Below are 26,117 nucleotides of genomic sequence, written 5' to 3'. Positions count from 1 at the left end.
CTAAGGGTTGTATTATGCTGCGATTACACAGAACGATAATTCGCCCGATCGTACGATTTACGATTTCAAAGTAACAATTTTTTTTTATAACAATCAGCGTTTAGACGGAACAATATATCGGACGGAAAATTCATTTTGCAATCGTTTTGGGATCGCTTAAGCCTATCTCGCACATAGGTAAAATCGGTGAACAACTGTTTACAAACAACGATTTAAGAACATGTTCAAAGATCAAAATGAACGATTTCTCGCTCGTCGTTCGACCGTTTGCTGCGTTTACACGTACGATTATCCTTCGAATTCGATCCGTGTAAACGCAGCATAAGATGGCCCGATACCCCAGGTATGCAAGCGTTTATCTGCTATATTAGCGCTCACATACAGAACCTACTATACAGCTTGATTATCATGCAGCAAGAGCTGCACAGACATTGTTAATGCCCTTAATGCCCTTGCTTTATACTTACCTGTCCACACTCCCCAGTGTCCGGGATCTCTACGCTAGCGCCGACCATATGATATAAAGAATAATTTTATTAGCCTTTGTGGTGCATTCATTTTAATTAAGGTGTTTTCTCTCTTTTTTTTCCATAACGTATTCCCTAATATAAGGGAGAGGGTGCATCATCACCAGTTGTCAGTCATTTTTAGTTATTTAGGTTGACATTGAGGTCAAAGGATGAAATACAGGATGTGTCTTCTGACATAATTTAACCACTTGTTTTTCATCTCTTGCTTAATTTTCTTTAGTTTCTAGGTAAAAAAATATGAAAGAGTTTTGATATTTTTGGCACTGGACATTGTGTGCATTGTTTTCCTCTCTGACCACAGTTTCTGTCATCATAATAGCTTTTTCTCCACGTCTAATAGGGAATACAGGCGTAAGGGTATGTTCACACTGAGTAAATCAGGCGGAACTCTCCAATGTGGAATTCCGCCTGCCTCAGTGTAAAGCTGCTTCTCTATGGGAGAGCGTGCTCCTCAGTTGCCACAGGTCTCCGACATGTCACTTCCCTGAGCGGAGAGTGGCGGCAGCGAAGGAGTGCGCACTCTCCCATAGACAGGCTATGATACAGGCAGGAAAAGTTCCCCTTCAGAATCCCTATATTTGCATGACAGAAGATTGTGAACAAGCACTGCAATAAAGCAACAACAAAGCAAAGAAAAATTCAGCTCACCCAAATCCTCAGACCTGTAAGTGTCAATCCTCGGTGGAGCACGGATGGCAATGGGCCGATTCCCATCCACAAATACAAATGCAATGTGCCAAATGGCAAAAAATGTAAATCCAGCTCCAACCAGTGCAATAAAAAATCCAAATTTATTATAAATGCATGTTAAAAATTACATGGACGTCCATACAAAAGAAAGAACCGACGCGTTTCAGAGCCTAAGCTCCTTAGTCATGGCTGACTTCCACATGCTATGTAGCCATATTTATATCCATTGTTAGTACAAGCACCTGGGGTTTGGTACCTCCCACAAAGGGGGTTGTAACCACAACCTCATTACAGAGCAATCCACAGAAGGAAAACATGTATGTGGAACACGCACAAACAGTAAAAACAATAAACATAATAAGCTAGATGAACATATATGGTGCAATATAGATAATCAGTAGATGTAAGCTAGATCATTTTTCATATTCAAGCCTCTTGGATTACGGGTATCCAGTTCAAGTATCCAAAACGCCTCCCTCAGATGAAGCTGCAATAAAGCATTCAGTGCCTATAGCGTCAACAAACAGCAGCTAAAAACATGCTTGCCATGTCATCCCTATGTTTCAGGTATAGGTGCGTGCTTAATCACAGTGACATGTTACCTGCCATCCCTCATCTAAATACTCATTAGGTGGCAGAGCCAACACCAGAATACATGCAAAAAAACATGTCATACCTCAGTGGCATTAAAAACATATAACGACTGGAGAACAATAGAATAATAGGTACAGAATGAATGATGCAAATGGTAGCACGTACAATGGAGACATAATGAAATTCCCTATGTTGATCCCAGGACAAAACTACTACTAAACCCCCATATGTCACATTCTGTCATCACTAAATGTTTCCTGTTGATACTGAGACTTCTGTTAATGTACTGTAGCTAATGGTGGTGGCTGTGGATCTGGACATGTTGGCACCATACTAGCAGGTGAGCGGAATCTATTTGTTGTAATGGTATTAATTATTGTAATTATTGTAAGAAAAAATATCTGCCAATAGTTATATATATAGCAGAATTGTCCTTCCAAGCCATAAAAAAAAAAAAGGCAAACTAACATACCATGATTGTCTCAGAGTGAATTTGGGGGCAATGTTTAGGGTGACACAGTAATCAATCATTCAAAAACTTAGGATGTAAAATACTGAAAATGCAGCCAAGCATACAGTATGCGCTGGATACTAACCCGCTATTATGCTTCCATAGCACACAGAATGCTGAGAGTAAAGACAATTTTCTTACCTTTACTATCAGTGCCATTTTTGTTAAATCTTCAGGTTTAATTAATATGTAAATTAGGTGGTTTAGTGTACTGAGGGCCAGACCACCGCCCTTAGTGCACCAATCTGCTCCGTCACCCTGCCCCTCATGAATATTAACCCTTAGAGGCGCGGGCCAATTTCAATTTTTGCGTTTTCGTTTTTTTTCCTCCTTGTGCTTAAAAGGCCATAGCACTTGCATTTTTTTACCTATAAACCCACATGAGCCCTTATTTTTTGCGCCACTAATTTTACTTTGCAATGACAGGCTGAATTTTTCATAAAGTACACTGCAAAACCAGAAAAAAATTCAAAGTGTGGTGAAATAAAAACAAAACAAAACGCATTTCTTTTATTTGGGGGGTTTTCGTTTTTGCCCTGGGGTAAAATTGACTTCTTATATATGTTCTTCAAGTCGTTACGATTACAACAATATGTAACATGTATAACTTTTATAGTATCTGATGACCTGTAAAAAATTCAAACCATTGTTAACAAATATATGTTGCTAAAAATCGCTCCATTCCCATGCTTATAGCGCTTTTATCCTTTGGTCTATGGGGCTGTGTCAGGTGTCATTTTTTGCTCCATGAAGTGTTCTTTCTATCGGTACCTTGATTGCGCATATGCGACTTTTTGATCGCTTTTTACTATAATGTTTCTGGATTTGATGCGACCAAAAATGCACATTTACTGTGCGAGATCAGGAATGTGATTAATTAATAGTTTGGGCGATTACGCACGCGGCGATAGCAAACATGTTTATTTATTTATTTTTATTTATAACATGAGAAAAGGGGGGTGATTCAAACTTTTATCAGGGGAGGGGGCTTTTTATTAATAACAACACTTTTATTTGTACTTTTACATCTATACTAGAATCCCCCCTTGGGAACTTCTAGTATAAGTACACTGATCTCTCATACAGATCTATGCTGCATAGATATGCAGCATAGATCGATGAGACCGGCACATTGATTGCTTCTGGCTGCTGCAGCCAGAAGCAATCGAGTGCCGAGCCGGGATCAGCGCCATTACGGCGCTGATGCCGGACGGGGTAAGATGTGTGGATCGATCCTCCCCACTAGACACCAGGGAACGGCTGCATCAATTAATCAGATGCAGCTGTCAACTTTGACAGCTGCATCCGATTACTGTATTAGCGGGATCGGCGATTGGACTATGCACGCTAATAGCCGTGGTTCCGGGCTACGAGCGGCACCAGGGACTGCAGCAGTTCAGAGCGTGGCCCCGCTCTGAACACATGGAGGCGGCCCTGGACGTACGGGTATATCCAGGGTCACCTAGGGGTTAAGGTGGTGCTCTGCAGTGATATCACTCAACAATATTCATGAGAAGCAGGGAGGCAGAGCAGATTGGTGCACTGAGGGTGGTGGTCTGGCCCCCAGTACACTAAATCACCTAATTTATATATTAATTAAACTTATGGTTTAACAAAAATTACTCTGTAAAAATGTTCTTCATTCTCAGTGCCCTTGGCCCTATGGGAACATAACAGACGGTCTACTACTCTGCTGTTAGTTTCCTATTAAATGCTCTTTCGGTGCATATAAGGACTAGCGTGGGCGAATCCAGACATAGCCACTGATATTTGGACAAGCACAGACGACATGTAAACATTTGGCATTGCTTTATTTGCTAATGCTTTATCTTTGTCATTAAATGCCCTATATGTTACAAAACCTAATTCCTTATTCCAGTTCTATTTTTCATTAAACTGCAGCTGGACCTTCTGAAATTATAGGTTTCTTGACATGCTGGAAAATCAATGTTAATTTCAGACTTAAAACTGGAACAAAACTGTATGTACAGGGTTGTACAGCGTTTGGTATTTTTTAATATACTGTCACTGGTGCATATAAAACAATAAACATCCTATGCTTACCTCTCCATGCTCAACCGGTATTCCTCTACTGGTGTCGCCAGTGACCCCTGCTGACTGCAGAGCCTCCACTTCCAAGACAGACTTGTCTCAGGAGTGACAGCTCACTCATCCAATCACTGGCCCCGGGCTGTCCTGTCTCAGTCAGTGATTGGCTGAAAAGGCTGTCACTTTTGAGATGACTTTGTAAGAAGAGGATGTTTATTGTTTTATATGCACCAGCAGCAGTAAATAAAAAAATAACAAATGTCAACCCCTTTAAGTCACACTGTGACTGCATGTTGAGCCGCCTGTTGGCCACTTCATCTGGACAGCTGCTAATGAATATGCTGCAAACGTAAAACTTTCTAAACTGCAACAAGTTTGTGTGATTCACAGTGCAAAAAGGCTGGTGGTTTTTACTTCATGGACGATGCAACTATTAACTCAAAGAGACATCACTACCCCCAATAGTAACCCTCACTTTCCTGTCTCCTCCCACCTACTCACATTTACATGGACAGAGCTGAGAACAAAGGCCCAAATGGTTTTACTGGAGATGGATATTTTTTTGTTTAAAATACTCTTTTAGGAAGGGGCATTGGGGTTGGGCATTTGGATATTATTTTTGTTTGTTCTAATTTCATGTTAACCCCTTCAGGACTGGACTGACTTTGGTTTTCAGGACCAGAGCCCATTTTTTAAAATCCAACCTGTCTCACTTTATGTGGTTGTAGCTACATGATGCTATAATGTTTCTTTCTGATCCTGAGATTCTGAGAGGTTTTTTTTGTGTGGCATATTGTACTTTAGGTTAGTTGTGGGAAAAAAATTGTGAAAATTGCAAATTAATGAAAAAATGACAAAATTAGCATTTTTCTAATTTAAAATTATCTGCTGTCATCACACAGGTTTAATCATGTAATAATTTTATTGCCAGCGTCATTATGCATGCGGCGATGCTAAATGTGACTTTCTTTTTTTGTTTCCCCAACAATTATTATTGTATTGGGGGCTATGGGGATTATATGTCAATTTTACAATGTGCCTGTAATAGTCAAAGCTGATCAGACTCCATAGCTGTGACACGGGAGGCTTCAAGAAGCCTCCTGACGTCACAGCAACCATTGGGGCCGTGTGATCGTACCGCAGCCTCTTCTTTTAGCACTATAGGGGCTGCAATTACACTGATCGCATGACCTATAGGGTTAACTGCTGAGATCCGGGCTCAGCCTGGATCTCAGCAGTTGCGACGACAGACCGGACATCACTGACATCCAGGTCCCCCACCACAGATGACACGAACGCAGCCTCACGCCGTGTCTGTGTCATTCCTGTGACGTATCAGCACCTCCATCTGCCAGGACGCTATGCAGAATAGGACGTGCAGGTACATGCTTCGGCGGGAAGGGGTTATTAAATCATGCTCTTAGTATGCTTGTCATACCCCTATCTATGCCTTCTATCACAAGTTTGTTGTAGATGGATGGAGGTGCGCAACCATCTTCCCCTCTTTTTGTGTGGTTCTTTTGTTTTGTGAATATAACTGAAAAAAATTTAATAAACTGTTAAACAACATTACATTAAAATGCCATTTAACCCATAGCTGCACCAGGACATTACTGAACGTCCTCGTGCCGCTATGGGGGTTCAGAGGGGGGGGTCGCACGGCGACCCCCCTCTGAACTGCCGCGATCCCGGGTGCCGCATGTAGCCCGGGATCGCGGCTATTAGCGGGCACGGTCCGATCGCCGTGCCCGCTAATTAATACTTAGAAGCAGCTGTCAAAGTTGACAGCTTCTTCTAAATACTTGCTTATATCAATACCTGGTGGTCTAGTGGGGGGATCACCCCCCTGCGGCGCGATTGCGGGGGGGCGATCCCCGCATCCATCCCGGGTCGGGGTCTGCGCCATAATGGCTCTGATCCTGGCTCGGCATTCTATTGCTTTTGGCTACAGCAGCCAAAAGCAATAGAACACCGATCTCATGGATTCATGCAGTATAACTATACTGCATGGATCTCTATGAGAGATCAGAGTGCATATACTAGAAGTCCCCCAGGGGGGCTTCTAGTATATGTGTAAAGTAAAAGAAAAATGTATTTTTAATAACACAAAATCCCCTCCCCTAATAAAGTCTGAATCACCCCCCTTTCCACATTTTATAAATAAAAATAAATAAATAAATAAACAAACATGTTTGCTATAGCCGCGTGCGTAATCGCCCGAACTATTAATCACATTCCTGATCTCACACGGTAAACGGCGTAAGCGCGAAAAAATCCCAAAGTGCAAAATTGCGCATTTTTGGTTGCATCAAATCCAGAATTATTGTAATAAGAAGCGATCAAAAAGTCGTATATGCCCAATCAAGGTACCGATAGAAAGATCACATCATGGCGCAAAAAATGACACCTCACACAGCCCCATAGATCAAAGGATAAAAGCGCTATAAGCCTGGGAATGGAGCGATTTTAAGGAACATATATTTTCTTTAAAAGGTTTTAATTTTTTACAAGCCATCAAATCAAATAAAAGTTATACATGTTACATATCGTTGTAATCGTAACAACTTAAGGAACATATATAACAAGTCAGTTTTACCCTAGTGCGAACGGAGTAAAAACAAACCCCCCCCCCCCCCAAATAAAAAAAAACAAAACATTTTTTTTTTTCAATTTCACCACACATATAATTTTTTTATAAATTTTAAATTTTAAATTACATCTGCCATAGCAAAGTACAATTAGTTGCGCAAAAAAAAGGGCTCATTTGGGTCTCTAGGTGGAAAAATGCAGGCACTATGGCCTTATATACATGAGGAGGAAAAAACAAAAGCGCAAAAATGAAAACTGGCTGTGTCCCCTAAGGGTTAAACCCAACTACTTGCATAAAATTTACATGCAACCTTTTATGATTTAGTGAATGTAGTGCTATTGACTTTTTGGAAAAAGTTGGCACAAAGACAATTTGTGTACATGGGCCCCTATGTGAGTGCAGGCAATAACTAGGAGGGCAGGTCAGTGTAAGCAGCTGTAACCAGCTACGCAGATAGATGTGGGAAAAGGATATTGCTCATGAGAATTTCCTTTTTGTGTACATCACCAGACTGCAAGTCACTGTCTATTTCTTCTAGATAGTAAGTGGTTGTGCAAGCCGTGTGTGGTATCAGCTCTTGTCTCCTGGTAACACTTTCTCCAGGCTCAGGTGTGTGCAGACTTACTACATTCCCAGCTGGCATGCATTGTATAAAGCTGTTACTCATTTACCTGTGATAGGGAAAATAGGTCAGGAATGTCACTATTACAAAGCCCATACATGATGAAATGAGTGCACTGGGTTTTATGGGCAGGTAAAAACATATCATGATACCAATAAGTGCATTTGTGATCTTTAAATTTTGGTTATTATACGTTATCAATTTATAGTTGTGTTTAATATGTCACTTAAAATATTATATGGCTTAGATGTCAGATGTGGATACCGTTTTTAGTGTATGCGATATGCCTTCAATCACTGGCAGTTCCAGCTGATTCTATGTACTGTGATTGGTAAGTATGTTTGTTAAAATGATAGTTACACTTTAAAGGGAATCTTTAGTTATATAAAAATCCTCCTTCTATTCTACACCACATCGCTGACTATCAAGAGGGGCTTATTTAACCACAACGTGCGTGATCAGTGGTAGTAACACACGCCTTAATGTACAGGACAGGTATGGGATGCCATGAGGACTCTGATCTGACCAGTCATAAAGGAAATCACTTGTAATTTCCTTTATGACATCAAGGGGAATTTATCAAGATTTGCATGTTGTACTGCACTGGAGTAAAGGCTGTATTAGACCTAGCAGTTCAATTAACAAGTCTATTACACGGCTCGATAATCATGTGAGCAGGCCTGCACAGACATCATTAGCGATGTCCAGATGGTGCCTGCATTAATCGGCTGCGATTACTATTACACAGAGCAATGTGATTTCCAAGATTCTGGGTTTGATGGTTCCCATATATAACTATAAGATGGCTAAAAGGACACAACACACAAATGCACAACAAATGTCCCACCTCTTAGCTTCAAGTTAGGACAACGTCCTAAGGCAATCTCTGTCAGTGTCATATTTATTGTGAAAGAGTCAAACAGCTCCTAATGTGCAAAACAACAAGACAAAATAGATGGTTAATAGCTGGAACATATGTTTTCTCAATGTGTAAAATACAACAATAAACTATAACGTTTAAACCACCTACTTAATAACATGTAAGCAACAAAAGCTCTGAGCCGTCAAGTCATGGACTGTACAGCGCCTCTGAAGGAGTCCTGTGGCAGCAGATCCTTAAGGGTACAAACCCACACACCGTATACGCAGCAGATACGCAACAAATACGCAGCAGATTTAATGCTGTGTTCAGTTATTTAGATCTAATCTGCTGCGTATCGCAGCAGTAAATACGCTGCGTATACGGTGTGTGGGTTTATACCCTTGAAGTGACTGTACCACCAGGCCCAGGCTGAAGCACTGGAGGCGGGCCGACCCACCCTTAGTGGGAGGATACCCTCACCCCTCTATGATAGGGTTCCATTGATTCTAAAGGAGTCAAGTCATGGAGGGGCTGGGTTTTTTTCCCACTGGGGGTGGGTCGGCCCGCCTCCAGTGCTTCAGCCTGGGCCTGGTGGTACAGTCACTTTAAGGAATTAAGGCCCTATTACATGGGGCTATCTCTTGGAGCAAGTTAGTGCCAACCTGTCAGGTCTACACTCACTTGCCCCTTGTTCCCCGCTTGCTGCTGGCACTATTACACACGCTGACATTAAGCGGGTAAGTGGGGGGTGGGAGCCCATAGGAGATTGCGGTGGTCTGCAGGTTGTTGCTATGATTCTTAAAAGACATTAAAAGACAACGATCAGCCGACATTCTGAATGTCTCTAATCGCTGCCTTCTATTAGGGTCCATTTACACAGAAAGATTATCTGACAGATTATCTGCCAAAGATTTGAAGCCAAAGCCAGGAACAGACTATAAACAGAGATCAGGTCATAAAGTAAAGCCTAAGATTTCTCCTCTTTTCAAATCCATTCCTGGTTTTGGCTTCAAATCTTTGGCAGATATTCTTTCTGTGTAAATGGACCCTACATGAATCGATTATTGGCCGTAATGGCCGATAATCGGCCCAATACAGCCGATAATTGCTTCCTGTAATAGGGCCTTTGATCACATTTTGATCAATGTGACTAAAATGTGACACACACCATGTCAAGGTTCCTGATATGTGTGGGTCCCTAACTAAAAATAGTGGAGCCCAACACAGTGAACACCACCGCAACAACAACAGCCCCAGAGGGGGAGCGACCCAGTCATTGGGCATCCCCAATGCTGCCATACAATGCTGCCTTTACCTTGTGCTTTCAGCCAAGGACTGATTGTAGCCGGACATAGACCCAGTATATGTATGCTAATTGAACCAGCTGGGTGGGGGAGGAGTGCTAGACCAAGGCAAAAAAAGAGGGGACAGAATATATACAAATAATTCTCTGGATAAAAAGAGACTTGGTTGCACATCCATATACTTATCACAGATCGCTCTGCTTTTTAGCACTATATACTACTTACATCAGGAGTTAGTCACATTTTAATCAAAGTGCATAAGCCCACACACCATGTCAAGGTTTTCAAAGTTAGGGACCCACACGTAACAGGATTCTTGGTCTTATGGTGCGTTTACACGTAACGATTATCATGCGAATTTGCACAATAATGATCGAATTTGAGCGATAATCGTACGTGTAAACACAGCGAACGATCAAACGACGAACGAGAAATCGTTTATTTTGATCTTTCAACATGTTATCAAATCGTCATTCGTAAAAAATTTGCCGATCATTCCGAGTAAACAGTCGTCGCGCGATAGTCCGGCAGCCCGGCCCCCCGGTCATCCGCAGCCCCCTGCGCCGGCTCAATTGCCACCCCCGCCACCGCTCTCATCGCCACCCCCGCCGCCCTGATCACCACCCCCGCCGCCGCTCCGATCGCCCCCCCCCCCTGCCGCCGCCGCTCCGATCGCCCCCGCCGCCCCGGCCACGAGCATACGTTACCTGCTCCGCGTAGCAGGTCTTCGAAATCCTCGACTCCCCTCTTCAGTGCATTGATTGGCTGAAGAGGGGAGCCGGGAATTTCAAACCGCTCTTCTTCAGCCAATCAGTACTCCTCTTCAGCACTGATTGGCTGAAGAGGAGCCGTTTGAAATTCCCGGCTCCCCTCTTCAGCCAATCAAAGCACGGCAGCACTGATTGGCTGAAGAGGAGCCGGTTGAAATTCCTGGCTCCCCTCTTCAGCCAATCAGTGCTGCCTTGCATTGATTGGCTGAAGAGGGGAGCCGGGAATTTCAAACGGCTCCTCTTCAGCCAATCAGTGCTGAAGAGGAGCCGTTTAAAATTCCCGGCTCACCACTTCAGCCAATCAATGCACTGAAAAGGAGAGTCAGGGATTTCGAAGACCTGCTCCGCGGTAACGTATGCTCGCGGCCGGGGCGCCGGGGGCGATTGGAGCGGCTGGGGGCCAATCGGAGCGGCGGTAGCGCGCGGGGGGGGTGTTGATCGGAGCAGCGGCGGGGGTGGCGATCAGAGCGGCAACGGGGGTGGCGATCAGAGCGGCGGCAGGGGTGGCGATTGGGGCGGCACAGGGGGCTGGGCTGGGCTGCGAGCGGGGGGGCGGGCTGCGGGCGCGCGATCGCAAAACGATTTTTCCATACAATATATTGTACCGTCTAAACGCTGATCGTTATGAAAAAAAAAACGTTACTCCGACATCGTTAATCGTACGATCGGGCCAATTATCGTTTCGTGTAAACGCACCATTATGTACTCAAAATGTAACTAACTGGGCCGCTCCCCCTTCACACTGTTGTTGCTGTACTATATAGTGCTGAGAAGAAGAGTAATCAGTCATAGGTGTGTGGATGTGCAGCCATGTCTGTTTTTATCTCCAGATAATTTATTTTTTTTGTCATTTTTTTTTTAAATATATTTTTTATTGAAGGCAAAATGAAAATAAACATGACTCATTATATCATAGTAATTGGCAATGTTTTTTGTGATATTATAGTGTGATTGCCATAGAACTAAGAAATAATATCTTTGCACCTTGCTGAATGAGGATATTTTAGACTGGCATTATAATTATTGCATAGTAAATCCCTTTAATCTGGCAGTAGGTGTCTAGTTTAAAAATAATGTTGCCAGGCAGGTTAATATCAGTCAGTATACATGTGACTTGACGCCCTGTGCCAAGCCTGGAGTGTTCTGCACCATGCACTTTGAGAAAGGAACATTTATGATCAGAAGTTGGCACCGGCGCTGTAAAAGACATCTGGTCCGACTGACTAGAATACCTGACATTAAAGGCAAAACATGTCACTAGTCTATCGCCTGGTCACTGCGTATCATAGAGAATAAAAAGGTTTGCCCGGGGAATGATGAAATTCTTTGTTGAAGTTGAGTGTGACTATGTCCCAACCTCTTTGTTCTACATGAATAATGGATAAGTTGGTACTCGTAAAATATGACAAGGTGGAAACGTCTAGGTGAAATCATGTGAAATGGGATATAATTTACTTAAACAGGTTATCTGAAAATAAAATAGATACAGTCTTCCAAAAACAGTGCTACGTCTGTTCTTAGGCTGTGTGTGGTACTATAACATGCATTCACTACATTCACTTAAGTAGACTTAACTAAACTGCAATACCCATTACAAACTGAGGACAAGAGGGGCGCTGTTTTTGGAATAAAACAGCTATTTTTTTTTTAATTCTTTAAAATCACAGAAAATAGCCATACAGGTCACAGTGCTATATGAGGGAGTAAAATGTTGATGAACACACAAGCCTATTATTCCTGAAGGGGTGGCAGCTATTTGTCCAGCACCTTCAAAATAAACCACACTAATAGGGCCCTTTTATTTACACAGAAAGATTATCTGACAGATTATCTGCCAAAGATTTGAAGCCAAAACCAGGAATGGATTTGAAAAGAGGAGAAATCTCAGGCTTTCCTTTATTACCTGCTCTCTGTTTATAGTCCATTCCTGGCTTTGGCTTTAAATCTTTGGCAGATAATCTGTCAGATAATCTTTCCGTGTAAAAGGGCCCTAAGTAATGATACCCACTACTCCTTCTGCATCCTGAAAAACATGATGAATCAGGTTACATTCACACATTCTGTAGATTAGGACCTGTTGATTTAAATTGGGCTGTTTACACTGTCTGTAATTTATGCAGATGCGTAATTTTTAGAGTTCATTGACGTCTGCTAATCTGTAAAAAATACAGATGAGTAATCATTTTAAACCATTCTCACTTATTTAACTGTCACCTTTTCCTTTTTTGCTGATCTGCAAAAAAATATGGATTTAGGGTAGCTTCACACATAACGGATTCGCATCGCATTTCACGCTGCGAGCTTGCAGCGAAATCCGCTGCAAATCTTGGTACTGTCACTTCAATGGGGGTACATACCACTTCAAGTATGTAACCATGCCCCTTTAACTGTCTGCCGCCAGTAGCATACATTACCTGCTCTGCGCTGCGGCTGCATGTGAGGCTCCCGTCTCCCGTCGGTCATGCTTAGCCCTGCTGCAGTCACTGATTGGCTGAGCGAGACCTACGGGAGCCAGGAGCCTCACATGCAGCTGCAGCGCCGAGCAAGTGATGTATGCTACGGGCGGCGGGGGGGGGGGGGGGGGGGGTTGTGTAAAGCGGCCAGGTTACATACTCGCAGCGGAATAAAAAATTCTGCTGCGGGTATGTAACCCCATTGAAGTGACAGTTCCAAGATTCTACTGAACGTGTGAATTACTCGATATGTTAGCTAAAAAATGCAATCTGGCAACCCATAGGGAAGGACCTGCAAGATGATGAGAATCCTTTCTGCGGGTTTTTCATTCTATGCAACAGATGGAGACTGTAATGAAGGTGTCGGCAGAATTTTTAGCTATTCCATCCTATTGTAGCATTGTGGCCTGTAACTTGCTTACAGTATAGGATGTGACATCTGATGGTTAAACATTTATTACAGGGATGATGACATATCCTTTTAGAGGATGATTCATGATGAAATATCCGATCATCAGATGGCATTTCTCAGTGTCTGAGGGTTAGCACGTAATACAATGACAGCAGATACTGGAGCTTTGTATATTGAACTTACATTGAACTCTTTACATTTGAAGAGTGCAAAAATCACCTAGTCTTTCTTCTTTTATATTATTCATATTAACATGGTGTCAAAGTCCTATATATTACTTTAACAAGCAAGTTTTAATGACTTCCTGCTACCAAATGAAGCTGTTAATACCAGGCATGTCTACAGTACAGCGTTTCAGCAGTCTTACCTGGGGCAAGGCGCACCTATTGCAGGCAGTGACATTATAGGCAAAGTGGCTCTAGTATACCAGATTCAACATGGCATATAATATTTCATATAAATAATTCAAAATAGGGTCCCAAAGGCATTAAAGTACTCATACCTAGATAGGGCTGTATTCCAGTATTTTCTTTAAAGCCCAATGGTTTTTGTAACATTCCCAAATACTGTGCATGCCATCAAAGTATGGTAAGTAATATGTTAAAGAGATGCTCTGGCAAACCGAGCATTATAAATACTATAGTGGGGTCATTGGGGAACTTAGTATATTTATTAGGTGCTGCAGGTATAACATTTGCAGATATGGATCTTGAGTAGTTCACCCCCCATTTTTTTTTTTTTTCAAACAACTGTTCCCAGCAAGTGCCAGAGATTTGTAATTTACTTCTATTAAAAAATCTCAAGTCTTCCAGTACTTATCAGCTACTGTATGTCCGACAGGAAGTGGTGTATTCTTTCCAGTCTGACACAGTGCTCTCTGCTGCCACCTCTGTCCATGTCCATGAACTGTCCAGAGCATGAGTAAATGCCCATAAAAAACCTCTCCTGCTCTCCAGACTGGAGAGAATACACCACTTCCTGCAGGATATACAGCAGCTGATAAGTACTGGAAGACTTGAGATTTTTTAACTGAAGTAAATTACAGATCTCTGGCACTTTCTAGCACCAGTTGATTTCAAGGAAAAAATTTTGGGGTGAACAACCTCTTTAATGACAGGAGTTTGAATAGAAGCAACAACCTATCATCTGAAGAGATCAGGCTTTTTCTAAAGATTGTGCAATGTATTAATGAACATGTAACACCAAGAGCTGCTCCAACCACATGGAATTAGAAATCATTATTCACATACAGCCATAACATTAAAACAACCAAGTCATGGACTCCATAGGACACCTGAGAGTCCTGTAGTATCTGACCACCTTCTTCTATGGTAGTGACTAAATCCCATACCGCAAAGGGACCTTGCTGGGGGCGGGCACACAGCTCCCAGGCAAGCCCCGCCCCGGCCGGATTTCATTGGCTGCTCCACTCTGGGCTTCCTAGCAGTCAAAATCAGACCCTGCTGGACCCCCGACCCTAATCCGAGCGTTTAGTATTAGGGTTAGGGTTGGGGGTCGGCTTAGGGTTACTCCAAACATTTAGCTATCCACTTCCCACACAACAACCCTAACCCTAACCCTTGGGGTTGGTGCTGATCAGGAGGGTTAGGGTTGGGGTTGTGGGGAGGGTTAGACATGAGAAATCAGTGGGACGTAACCCTATGCCGACCCCCAACCCTAATACTAAACGCTCGGATTAGGGATGGGGGTCCGGCAGGGTCTGATTTTGACTGCTAGGAAGCCCGGAGTGGAGCAGCCAATGAAATCCGGCCGGGGCAGGGCTTGCCTGGAAGCTGTGTGCCCGCCCCCAGCAAGGTCCCTTTGCGGTATGGGATTTAGTCACTACCCTTCTTCTATAGCTCCATGCACTAGTTCTGATGCCGACTGTAAGTGCTGTCAGTGGTAGACAGGTCAGCAGGATCACTCTGACTGCTACAGAACTTGATTAGTAATTATAAGGTATATTCTTTTTGGAGTGTGTGGCATGCTGTATAGCATTGTTATTTAGGCAACTGTATGGAAGTGTTATTAGGGAAAGATATGGCACTGTTGTTTGGTCGTTTTCTGCCATTGCATTTGCATTGCATAGTCTTGGGGGGGCATTTATTAAGTCCGGCGTTTTTTACGCCGGACTTAAAAATGCGCCCGCAGCTCCGGCGCTACGGAGATTTATGTAGAGGCGGACTGCCACTACATAAATCCCGTGCGCGCCGGTGCGCACCGCCGAAAACCTACGCCAGCTGAGGACTGGAGTAGGTTTTCGGCGTATATTTGGGCGGAACGGATGGTAAATCGCGCGGACTCTGAGTCCGCGCCCTCCGTTCCGCCCACTAAACGCCCCCTTTCCGCCCCCCCTGGCGTAATCGGCCATTTGCGTATAAAAAAATACGCAAATCGGCACTTTCCGCCGAAAATCATCCGTTCGCAGGATGATACATGTGGCCCTTGGTGTTCAGACTAGCTAGCATAAACTAGGAGAAGTGCATGCTAAGCTGAATAAGATGGCTATGGAAGTGTCAGAGAGCAGGGAAAGAAGCGTTTAGCTTCGTGCTTCTCTTTACTCATTCAAGCTCTCCATCGGGGGACTCACCACCCAGACCCTGACCGATAAAAAATTTGGACATGTCTCTACGACGTCAATTTTTTTTCAGGTGACGGATACACTTTCATCATGTATTGTATGACACAACACCACATGGGGGCACCAACAGAAGGTACTGAACATGATACCATCCAATGTAATACCAGCACCACAGAACACATTTACTGAAGCAACAACAGCATAACTGAAAGATCCTGGGCATCAATAAAAACTGTATAGCAAAGTGTGCCCTACTAGGTAGCCAGTGTATGGATCTTCATGCACACTCACCAACTTACCTTGATGGATACAATTTTTTATATGGTGCTACTCTATCCATTTAAATCCCTAAGCCCCTGCCGCTGCCATTTATATGCTTGGTTGGTTCCCATTGATCTCCAACTCCCCTCTACACAGGGGTCACCCATTCAGCCAATCATTGTCTGAGGTAGGTCACCGCTGCAGCCACAGATTGCTAAGTGGGCAATTCCTTTTAGTTAGTGTCCAGACAGGAGTAGGAATCGGTGGGGACCAGGTGAACATTTGAATGGCAGTAGCAGGGGACCAGGGATTTGAGTAATGCTAATTTATTTATTTTACCTACTGCAATCCCAATGGACTGACCCTTTAATTAGAACATTAGGCTTCTCTTTCCCTGTATTATGAGGCTAAATATGGGTACTAAGCCTAATGCATATTTGACTAGTAACTATTTATAGCCTAACCATGGCACAAAAACTAGAGACAAGTTGTAACTCTGACAAAGCAAACATGTTTCTTACACAGAGCATCACTTTTACTAAAGAAGCCATGACCCTTACCAATACAGGAGATTTCCAGCTGGGTTAAAGTTTACCATTCCTCTACAATATTATAAACATGCATATAGGTAAAAGGACATGATCCCAGATGCTATAGATAACCCAAAGGAGCAAACTCTGGGAAAGTAAATGAATGATTTATGCATTAAATCCAAGTGGCAATAAGGTGAAGGTCCTCCTTGTGCTATTCCACCTATAGCATGCTTTGTATGCTAAAATTATGGCCTATATAGCAGCCTGCTCAACTAATGGTGCGTTTACACAGACACCTTACGAGTCAGAGGTAAAATGTGGAACTAGAGGGTCCTGTACATCTGTGAATTACACAGACATCCCAATGAGTTCTATGTGAATTATCAATATTAGCTGATTCCTATGCAGATGAAACCTTATTGTTGCGGAGTCCTGACAGCATGACACCATGCAATCAGCTTATTTTAGGGGATCTTCAGGGCCATATTACCAGCTGCTGCTGCCCCAGGCACTGAACCTGAAGCCGCCCCATCTTCACTTACCAATTGGTATCAGGATTTTCTAGTTTCTGAACATCTTATTGATATCTGATGAGTCTTAGGCCGCCTTCCCACATTTACTGTACGTCACTACGTGCAGCCGAAACCAGACCTGAATAATACCACCATACTGTGACTGGATAACACTGCCATACCAGACCTGATCAATACTGCAATACTGTGACTGGATAACACTGCCATACCAGACCTGACCAATACCGCCATACTGTGACTGGATAACACTGCCATACCAGACCTGACCAATACCGCCATACTGTGACTGGATAACACTGCCATACCAGACCTGACCAATACTGCCATACTGTCACTGAGTAACACCACCACACCAGACCTGATCAATACCACCATACTGTGACTAGATAATACCGCCATACTGTGACTGGATAACACCGCCATACCAGACCTGACCAATACCGCCATACTGTGACTGGATAACACTGCCATACCAGACCTGACCAATACAGCCATACTGTGACTGGATAACGCTGCCATACCAGACCTGACCAATACCGCCATACTGTGACTGGATAACACTGCCATACCAGACCTGACCAATACCGCCATACTGTGACTGGATAACACCGCCATACCAGACCTGACCAATACCACCATACTGTGACTGGATAACACCGCCATACCAGACCTGACCAGTACCACCATACTGTGACTGGATAACACCGCCATACCAGACCTGACCAATACCGCCATACTGTGACTGGATAACACCGCCACACCAGACCTGACCAATACTGCCATACTGTGAATGGATAACTCCGTCATACCAGACCTGATACCATTATACCAGACTTGACCAATACCGCCATACTGTGACTGGATAACACTGTCAATCCAGGCCTGAACAATACCGCCATACTGTGACTGGGTAAAACCGCCATACCAGACCTGAACAATACCACCATACAAACCCCCCCCCCCCCCCTCAAAAAGACACCAGATTTACTGGCAAGTCTGAATGGGAGGTGGGAGACTAAAAAAATAAAAACTAAAAGAAAGCTGTTTCCTTTCCCCTGCTCCCTGGAGCTGCCCCCCTGCAAGGTGCCTTACCACGGGTGCCTAGTGGTAAATACAGCCCTGGGGATCGTCTAGCACAAATGGACAAATCCTTTAGAATATTTTCTACCAGAGAATCTCCTGCTTTTTTCTATGTTGTATCGCTGTTACATGAAACCATGAAGTAGCAAGAGTGCTAAAAACCCCACGTTTCTAAAATTATACTTGGCCTTAATAAACCACTATTACAATTATATTTATATTTATAGGGCATGTGTCAAACTGCTACGCCTATTCCTTAAAGAGACTGTGGAATGGAATGAATTTCCTTTGACCTAAAAACCCAGACGTACATGTAACAGGTGTGACCAACAACAGACACATAGATTGTCTTGTAGCTCCAGCTCGCTGTCTTGTGGCAATGTATATGTGCTGGCCCTCTGCCCTCCATCGAGCAGTGTTGCTATACATACCACGCTTCTGTTTGTAATGGAACTTTCTACACTTGACAACAATTTTCGTCACTCATCCTTAAATATCTTTGATTAATGTTAAAGCAATGACAGCTACAACATGTCTCGTTGTAGTACAGCTAAATTCAGAAACAGGCTGACTAGGAGGTTCTGGATGTTTCCACTGACTCTGCAATGGGAAGACCGTCATTACTGTAATGTACTTTCTTTATCTTATCTTATTTTATTGTATTGAGAAACAGTAAACTGATTTTTTTTCTTCATTTCATTGCAGATTGCAATTTTGTTTTAAAGCACAGAGGGAATAGTCTTAAGGGGTTGTTGCTTTAAACAGTCACTTTTTATTAGAATGGTGTACCTCCACTGTGGCTAATAGATAAAGTTCATAGCAGAAGACTCCATACTATTAGGAAAATGTGAGAATAGGTTTCTAAACCAGACAACTCCTTCAGTGCCTTATAACCTAACACCAATGAAAATGTGGCAATTCATGTTTGACTGCATTTACAGTATCTCTAATAGTAGCAAGGTAGCCAACAGTCCACAAATTCCTAGAGACTTTGTAAAACTAGAGGACTTTTTGTGTCTATTATTTTTTTGAAGCTAGAGGATCTTGCACAGGTTATTATTAAAGGGGTTTACTAGCTAGCAATATTTTTTAATTTGTGGTCATGCAGGTGGAAAATGAAGAAAATACATAAAGGGGAACTATAAGCAGGTTAGACAATGGAGACGCAGAGGAGGAAGGTATGTGTCTTACCTTCCTCCTCTGCGCCGTTTCGGTGCAGTTACTTGAGTGCTCCATGGTCCGGTGAGACCGCTAGGAGCACTGGGGGGGGACTGTTAGGAGCACTGCCCATCCCTATAGCACCAATCTGGCCCGATCCATTTATTATAATTTAGAAGGGGCGGGCCATCTGGTGGATTGGCACTATTGGGAAAGATGGCGCCTGCCCCAACCAAACTGACAATGCGGTACAAAAGCACAATCCAAGAGAAAAGTCAAAAATACCAAATCCGAGATCAGAAAACTAGGTGAGTGAGTGAGTGGAAAGGCAATTAAAGAAGGTTTAATTTTTAAATGATCAGAGGGAACTAAGCAGAAAAGAGGTGAGTGTGGTGCAGAATCAATTACCAGAGCAGAAGGAATAGAGCTGTGTTTAGACTGTGTTTACACTGGTGTAAATAAAACATTCATGTACCATGCGCTAAGGACTTTTCTGAGGTCTGAACAGGCAGGAGCATGAAACCTACCTACCCCTACCTGCATGGCCCTGCTCCCTTTCATCACATGTGCACTTACTAGAATAGAGTTGTGCTGCAGTTCCCAGGAGACTCGAGGGAGTGACACTGTGCAGCGAAAAAGTCAAATGAGCTTCCTAGAGACGTCTTACCTGTTAAGATGAGATTACCTACATCCCTAAAGAGAGAATGTCACTAGGACAAGCAGAGCATTTAGCAGACACAGCCAGCAGATCCTCCTGCACCTGCTGAGCTTCCCCCTCCCTCCTCCAAGTCCTGTGCAGGTCATCGAGAGTACAGGAGGACTAGTCTACAGCCACAGCAGCGACTTATGTATAGTTTGTACAGACGGCAATGTTTTTTTTTTTAAGTTAAAGGCTGTATTCATACTATGGTAACTAACAGATAATAATTGGACTGGGACCAAGTTGTGTCACATCCTCATGTAGGTAGTGCTGCATGGGGTAAATATGGCCCTGTAAACCATATAGGAAACACTATTTAATGCTAAGCTGAATGACATGTATATGAGACAAACTCCAGCGCAACTCACCACTATATTAGTTCACTATGAGAAACACGGCAATGCCGCCACTAAAATCTGTATTGGAGCAACAGAGCATATGGACTCAGCCCACCACACAATCCATCACAAGTTAACAACTGACCAACAAGCTGTGTTAAAGCGACTCTGTACCCACAATCTGTCCCCCCCAAACCGCTTGTACCTTCGGATAGGTTCTTTTAATCCAAGATATGTCCTGGGTACGGTTCGGCAGGTGATGCAGTTATTGTCCTAAACAACAACTTTTAAACTTGCAGCCCTGTGTCAAATTGGCTTGGCCTAGAGTACCCATGCCCTTGGGGAGGCAGATTGTGGGTACAGAGTCGCTTTAAGAGTTCAGTCTTGCACCGAGCATATGCACAATGGATGGATCCACCGCTATTCCATCAGCTTATAAAACCTAAAAGTTTGCAATCAATGTTTTAAAGAGGATGTACCATCAGTTACATCCTCTTTAATGGAAGAACAGCGCCGTCACGGGGAAGACGGTTCTGCAGTCCATTTTTTGAACCGCAGCCCGGTTCCCGTGTATGGCGCCGTTCTATGCTCGGGTACCGGGCCGGGGCTGAAGCACAGGAGGCGGGCCGGCACGCCCACAGTGGCCGGAATCCCCTGCCCCTCTATGACGCGCGGCTCCATTGATTCTAATGGAGCCGCGTCATAGAGGGGAGGGAATTCCCTCCCACTGGGGGCGGGCTTGCATAGAACGGCGCCTTACATGAGAACGGGGCCGCGGTTCAAAAAACCAGCTTCCCCATGACGCCGTTCTGTTGGTCAGATTAAAGAGGATGTACCTGATGGTACATCCTCTTTAAATATACATGTTCAACAGAAACAAATTCTTGCAGACTTGTTACTCATCTGTACAGTCGGCACACAACAATATCTATGTATTTACATGCTTGTGTGTCTGCTGAAGTTCCCCTTTGGAGATATGTAATGATAGATACATTGTAGAAGTATTATGAGAAGGCACATCACTGTGACATATAAAAGAGAGAACCGAATGGTGAACAGACTATGGATAGCGGGCGGAGCTACAAGGACAATGATAACCAGGATCCCTCCCTGATGAAGCAAAACGTATCATTTTCCGAAGTATTGGAATTGGAGTATTGGTCTTCTGCGGCCTGTGTGCAGTCCGTGACGTCACAAGGTACTGTGGGCAGAAGTTGTTGGTGCCCGCTACTGGCCGGAGCATTCCCACACTGAATACTCCGCACCACCAGCGCCAGGATCATAATGTACATCTACCTGCTATTCTTGTATGAACCACTTCTTCACTACAATAAGGGTGCCTTTACACAGATTTATCTGACAGATTATTAAAGCCAAAGCCAGGAATGTACAGTGGTGCCTTGGATTTCAAGCTTAATTTGTTAAACCAAAGCAAATTTTCCCATAGAAATGAACTGAAATGCAAATAATTGGTTCCACATACCAAAAATAATAATTTTTTTAATCAAATGAAACAAACATTTAGAAACAGCTGAATATGTGATATTATAGGTTACTGTACAGAGGTACAAGGTACCACTGTATTTGGAAAAAGGAAAAACCTCAGTCTCGCCTTTATGACCTGTTATCTGTTTAAATTCTATTCCTGGCTTTGCCTTCACAAATCTGTCAGATAAATCTCTCCATGTAAATACACCCTAAGTCCAAGGAACATACAGTACTTGCCCACTGTTGACCATCTCTGATCATCCTTGGATTTCTGGATTGTGTGATGGGCTGAGTCTATTACAGATTTTACTGGTGGCATTTCCTTGTTTCTCATAGATCACTAATATATGTAGTAAGTTGCACTATAATTTGTATGCGTCATGTGCATGTCATTCAGCTGAGCATCAGCTTGTGTTCATACTGTACTTTGTTGCATTTTTGTTTAGATTTCCAGCTTTATGGGAGACATTGGGTGTCCCGATTGAAACAGAAAAGAAAATACTAAAAACACGACACAAATGCATTGTGTAAACACAACCAAAGAGATCAGTGCCATATTCCTATGACAGAGTCTAATGAAGTTACTAAGGTGTCATTTGAGATTTAACCTAAAAAAAAAAAGAAAGCTCTTTCCGCCGCTCATAACTGTGCATTAGGATACAAAGGCTCCGGCTCCTTCTCCATAGCACCTGTAGCCAGCGGAGCTCTGTATCTTAAGACACTGGGTCTCATATTGGTTATAGTGGGCTATGGAGATGAAACAGAAGGCTCCTCTGACATAAGACGTCAGTTAGACACTATAACTTTGGTATGCCATCAATTCATATAGTGAAAACAATTGTAAACATTTCAGCGTGAAATACTGACTTTTTGGACTATGTAAAGTAGTATACAATCAATCATGAAATATTGCAGGGGGCAAATAGGAAAGACCTAACAGTGTTGGACTAGGCTACCTGGGGCCCATCAGAGGAACTGATCCTTGGGGGCCCAGTAAGAAGAACCAGTAAGAAGCGACATGCTGGCCCAGTCTTATTCTGGATTGATGCCCAACTCCCTTGTGAATAAGCTTTTACTACAACTCTCAGAAGGCCCAAAGCAATGCAGTATCTGTATATGCTGTGGCAGTCTCCTCCATGTACACTGGGCCTCCACCTTTGATGTATCCTGATGCCTCTGCTAAATGAACAAACTGGCCAGCAGCACCTCCTTCTAGTCCTGCACATCCTGATTGGTGGGGAGCAACCCCCCCACCCTGGGGAGCAACCCCCCCCCCCCCCCTGGCTGTGCAGTCCTGAGCTTAGGCCACTGATGGCTGGGTCCCCCTGCAGGAAAGGGTGTAAAAGGTTTTTTAAAATGGAATTTCCGATTTACTATATATATATATATATATATATATATATATATATATATATATATAAAATCAGCCCCCCTAAAGGCTAATTAATCAAATTCATTCAATTAATCGCCCAGCTCTACTAACAACGGCCAATAGGACTCCAGATTCCCTGAACATTGCAGTTGGTCCTTAAAGGTGCAGCTCTACATGCCGGCTGCAACGTTCTTACTGCTCATGGCTCTTACTACATCTTCTAAAAGCGGTCTTACACCGGTCACCGGTAATGGAACGATGTTAGGGTCCATTTACACAGAAAGATTATCTGACAGATTATCTGCCAAAGATTTAAAGCCAAAGCCAGGAATGGATTTGAAAAGAGGAGAAATCTCGGGCTTTCCTTTATGACCTAATCTCTGTTTATAGTCTGTTTCTGGTTTTGGTTTCAAATCTTTGGCAGATAATCTGTCAGATAATCTTTCTGTGTAAATGGACCTTAAAGGAGATGTCCGGCAAAATTTTTTATTAAAGTATTCTATTGCTCCCCAAAAGTTATACAAATCACCAATATACACCTATTATGGAAAATGCTTATAAAGCGCTTTTTTCCCTGCACTTACTACTGCATCAAGGCTTCACTTCCTGGATAAAATGGTGATGTCACGACCCGACTCCCAGAGCTGTGCAGGCTGTGGTTGCTGGAGAGGATGATGGCAGGGGTATGCTCAGTGTCCTCCAGTGCTCTGTGTCCCTCAGTGTCCCCCTGCCATCATCCTCAGTCCACACAGCTCCCACACGCTCCACACGGCAGTGTCCCCCTGCCATCATCCAGCAGCCACAGTCCACACAGCTCTAGGAGTCGGGTCACCGTTTTATCCCGGAAGTGAAGCCTTGATGCAGTAGTAAGTGCAGGGAAAAAGCACTTTATAAGCATTTCCCATGATAAGTGTATATTGGTGATCTGTATAACTTTTGGGGGGCAATACAATACTTTAATAAAATTTTTTTTCCCAGACTTCTCTTTTATGTGGTAACAAATGGAGTAATGCAGCACCTTCCTCTCTATTCTACACAATATGACATTAAGCATGGAGGGACATTGCTGCAGCAAGCTGGGACAGTTATGGGACCAACCTATTGTTATCTGGAAGGAATTGTATATGTGTCCTATTTTATTTATAGGGGTATTACAGATTACAAATAAAAGATTTTTTAAATGTATGGTATAGGCAGGGGTCAGCCCGACAACTGCAAACACCTGAGGCTTCTGTGAGGTGAGGGACAGGTGGGGGATTTCTTATGGGAGCTCAATGAAAGTGGAACAGGCAGTCTGAACCTTGGCCAGCAACAAGTGTTACCCTTTGCTGCTGGCCGAGGTTCATGCTGCCTGAACCACCTTAAATGAGCTCCCAAATCCCCTCCAGCTCAGAGAAGCAGCAGTGCAGCCGGGCAGGGGAGGCAGCAGAGTGCAGCAGGGCAGGGGAGGCAGCAGAGTGCAGCAGGGCAGGGGAGTGCAGATGGGGCAGGGGAGTGCAGAAGGGCAGGGGAGGCAGGGGAGTGCAGCAGGGCAGGGGAGGCAGCAGAGTGCAGCAGGGCAGGGGAGTGCAGCAGGGCAGGGGAGTGCAGCAGGGCAGGGGAGGCAGCAGAGTGCAGCAGGGCAGGGGAGGCAGCAGAGTGCAGCAGGGCAGGGGAGACAGCAGAGTGCAGCAGGGCAGGGGAGTGCAGATGGGGCAGGGGAGTGCAGCAGGGCAGGGGAGGCAGGGGAGTGCAGCAGGGCAGGGGAGGCAGCAGAGTGCAGCGGGGCAGGGGAGTGCAGCAGGGCAGGGGAGGCAGGGGAGTGCAGCAGGGCAGGGGAGGCAGGGGAGTGCAGCAGGGCAGGGGAGGCAGGGGAGTGCAGCAGGGCAGGGGAGGCAGCAGAGTGCAGCAGGGCAGGGGAGGCAGCAGGGCAGGGGAGGCAGCAGAGTGCAGCAGGGCAGGGGAGTGCAGATGGGGCAGGGGAGGCAGGGGAGTGCAGCAGGGCAGGGGAGGCAGGGGAGTGCAGCAGGGCAGGGGAGGCAGCAGAGTGCAGCGGGGCAGGGGAGTGCAGCAGGGCAGGGGAGGCAGCAGAGTGCAGCAGGGCAGGGGAGGCAGCAGAGTGCAGCAGGGCAGGGGAGTGCAGATGGGGCAGGGGAGGCAGCAGAGTGCAGCAGGGCAGGGGAGGCAGCAGGGCAGGGGAGGCAGCAGAGTGCAGCAGGGCAGGGGAGTGCAGATGGGGCAGGGGAGGCAGCGGAGTGCAGCAGGGCAGGGGAGGCAGCAGAGTGCAGCAGGGCAGGGGAGTGCAGCAGGGCAGGGGAGGCAGCAGAGTGCAGCAGGGCAGGGGAGGCAGCAGAGTGCAGATGGGGCAGGGGAGGCAGCAGAGTGCAGCAGGGCAGGGGAGGCAATAGAGTGCAGCAGGGCAGGGGAGTGCAGCAGGGCAGGGGAGGCAGCAGAGTGCAGCAGCCAGGCAGGGGAGGCTGCAGTGACGGTGACCAAGAACTGTCCTCCAAGTCGGCCACTAACCTACTTCTACTACTGAGCCAGCGCCCAGGTGAGAGGACTACAAGTAGCAGGACACGAGCTGCCGCTCTCCTTGCTGTGTAGTGTAAGCTCTGCTGTGGTGACAGGATAGGAGTTCTCCCTACACTACTACTCTCCTCTTCCTTCCCGCCGCCCCAACAAGGAATCGATTGAATAAACTCCTCGG

General features: G+C 44.6%; 1 long non-coding RNA gene across 1 annotated transcript; it reads right to left on the bottom strand.

Moving 5' to 3' along the window:
* Window positions 1-576: 576 nt before the first annotated feature.
* LOC138798584 (uncharacterized) lies at window positions 577-26,023 on the bottom strand. The gene is made up of 3 exons (XR_011364109.1): window positions 25,934-26,023; window positions 8,434-8,512; window positions 577-753 (listed from the first exon to the last, which is right to left on the bottom strand). It is a non-coding gene; the product is annotated as an uncharacterized lncRNA (long non-coding RNA).
* Between the last annotated feature and the right edge of the window lie 94 nt (window positions 26,024-26,117).

This window comes from Dendropsophus ebraccatus, chromosome 8, assembly GCF_027789765.1.
Source record: "Dendropsophus ebraccatus isolate aDenEbr1 chromosome 8, aDenEbr1.pat, whole genome shotgun sequence".
Lineage (NCBI taxonomy): Eukaryota > Metazoa > Chordata > Amphibia > Anura > Hylidae > Dendropsophus > Dendropsophus ebraccatus.
This window is presented reverse-complemented; position numbering and strand designations above follow the sequence as displayed.